The 2,442-nt window shown below is 50.0% G+C and overlaps 1 protein-coding gene across 1 annotated transcript in view; it reads right to left on the bottom strand.

Moving 5' to 3' along the window:
- Positions 1-2,442, bottom strand: part of LOC119597520 (ubiquitin carboxyl-terminal hydrolase 31-like) — a 100,813-nt gene that overhangs the window by 90,149 nt on the left and 8,222 nt on the right. The gene's annotated exons all lie outside the window — the stretch shown is intronic.

The following is a 2,442-nucleotide window of genomic DNA, read 5'->3' as shown; positions in this document are numbered from 1 at the left end:
CCTCCCTCTTAACAATACCCCCCCCCCCCCACCCCCTCCTCTCTTAAGGACGTCACGTGCCAAGAAGTGAGTATTCATGACACCTCTCTCGCCTCATCATTACGGCCATCACAAGGAGCGACAAGGTGGGGTTAGGAGGAGGAGGAGGAGGAGAGACAGACTAAAACTGAGAGAGAGAGAGAGAGAGAGAGAGAGAGAGAGAGATAGAGAGAGGGAGGGAGGGAGGGAGGGAGGGAGGGAGGGGGAGGGAGAGGGAGAGGGAGAGGGAGAGGGAGAGGGAGAGGGAGAGGGAGAGGGAGTGGGAGAGGGAGTGGGAGAGGGAGAGAGGGAGAGAGGGAGAGAGAGAGAGAGAGAGAGAGAGAGAGAGAGAGAGAGAGAGACAATAATGCATAAAGAACGCAACAGACAGACGCACATTAATTGAAGAGAGCTAAAACACACGCGCGCGCCATACCGGATATTGCCTCCAAGATTCGCGTTTTATCATCTAAACTTTGAAATAAGCGCCACAGGACGACCCTGACCTCAACAACAGAAAACACATTAACATAACAATATATATATATATATAAATAAATATATATATATATATATATATATATATATATATATATATATATATATATATATATATAAAACAATACTCTTTAATTATTGACATAATAATGACAATGGTAATATTAATGGTAACAGTAACAACGATAATAATAATAATAATAATAATAATAATAATAATAATAATAATAATAATAATAATAATAGTAATAATGACAACAACAGACTTCAAAGACAAGGCATCACCCAAGTAAATCTGCCAAGGATGCTGGGACCCGAGCTACAAAACATTCCGCCGCCAAGAAAGTGGAAAGTCCTACAGGATGCCCTTTGCCCCCCCCCCCTAAAGACCCCCCTCCACCCCCGTGCCTGCCCTGCTTCATGACACGCCACCGTGACATCCCGCTGGAAATCCTTTTAAAAAAATGATAAGTAAATAAAAAAAGAGAGAGAGAGAAAAAAAAACCGGAAGTGGCTTATATATATTCCTTCACGATAGCAAAGGACCCTGCTGTCCCTCCCCCTCCTCCCTCCCCCCCAGGATTTTATTGCTGACCTTCTTTATCAAATGCCAATTGAGGGGGATGGAGAATAGAGGGAGGGGAGGGGTGGGTGGAGAATAGAGGGAGGGGAGAGGTGGGTGGAGAATAGAGGGAGGGGAGAGGGGGATGTCGGAAGTCCTCGGGAAACGAAGGGAGGACGGAATTCAGGGAGGGAGGAAGGGAGGGAGGGAGGGAGGGAGGGAGGGAGGGAGGGAGAGGGAGAGGGAGAGAGAGAGAGAGAGAGAGAGAGAGAGAGAGAGGAGAGAGAGAGAGAGAGAGAGAGAGAGAGAGAGAGAGAGAGAGAGAGAGAGAGAGAGAGAGAGAGAGAGAGAGAGAGAGAGAGAGAGAGAGGGCAAAAGCAAAGTATAAAGAACACATAAGAAAATACCTCCCAAAAGAAGATTAATAAAAGACGAAGTCAGAAAACAAGAACAAGAACAATGACGACAACAACAATAATTCCATGACAAGCCGCACGCGCGCACTCACCCCCCCCCCCTCCCTCCTCTCAATCATCTCTTCACCACAACCCTTTCTCTCCCTTCATCGCCAATTTCACCTTCATCCTCATCATTACCCTCCCCCCCTCCATCTCCCTCGCCTCACTGCCATCCCCAACGCAAAGTCGAGACGTGACTGCAAGCAAGACTCGACTCCTCTTGTCCCTCCCCTCCCCTCCCCTCCCCCTATAACACCCTACCCCCTACTGCCCCCTACCATCCCATTTGTCCCCCTATAACCACCCTCCCCCTACTTGCCCCCTACCCCACTCCCTCACACCTATCAATGCCCCCATCCTCCCATATATCCTGCACCGCCATGCAACTATAGACAATATTATTTAAATGACACCACCACAATCAGCTGCAAGAGGGGACGATGCAATGGCTGCAATGGTAATTTCCCTCTGCAATCACGGCCAGGGGTCGAGTTCGAGGAGAGGGGGGGACGGAAGAAAAAGGAAAAAGAAGAGAGGAGGGGGAGTGGGGCGGGGGAGACGGCTGTGAAGGACGATGGGGAGGGGAGGGAGGGGAAGAAGGAGGAGGGAAGAAGGAAGGAGGAGAGGAGGAGGAGAAGGAGGAGGAGAAGGAGGAGGAGGAGGAGGAGGAGGAGGAGGAGGAGGAGGAGGAGGAGGAGGAGGAGGAGGAGGAGGAGGTGAAGGAAAAGAAGAAGGGGAGGAGGGAAGGAGATTGACAGCCAGATAAAGCTTGCGGGGAACAACTAAAATCCTACTATCGAATGTTGCACGGCACCACAAACCGACACGGGGCAAACCCCCGATGCAACATGAGCAACGAGGCAACAGAACCCGGGCGTCTACCACCAACGCCAGACTCCAGCAAGC

The sequence above is a fragment of the Penaeus monodon genome, chromosome 39 (genome assembly GCF_015228065.2).
Source record: "Penaeus monodon isolate SGIC_2016 chromosome 39, NSTDA_Pmon_1, whole genome shotgun sequence".
Lineage (NCBI taxonomy): Eukaryota > Metazoa > Arthropoda > Malacostraca > Decapoda > Penaeidae > Penaeus > Penaeus monodon.
This window is presented reverse-complemented; position numbering and strand designations above follow the sequence as displayed.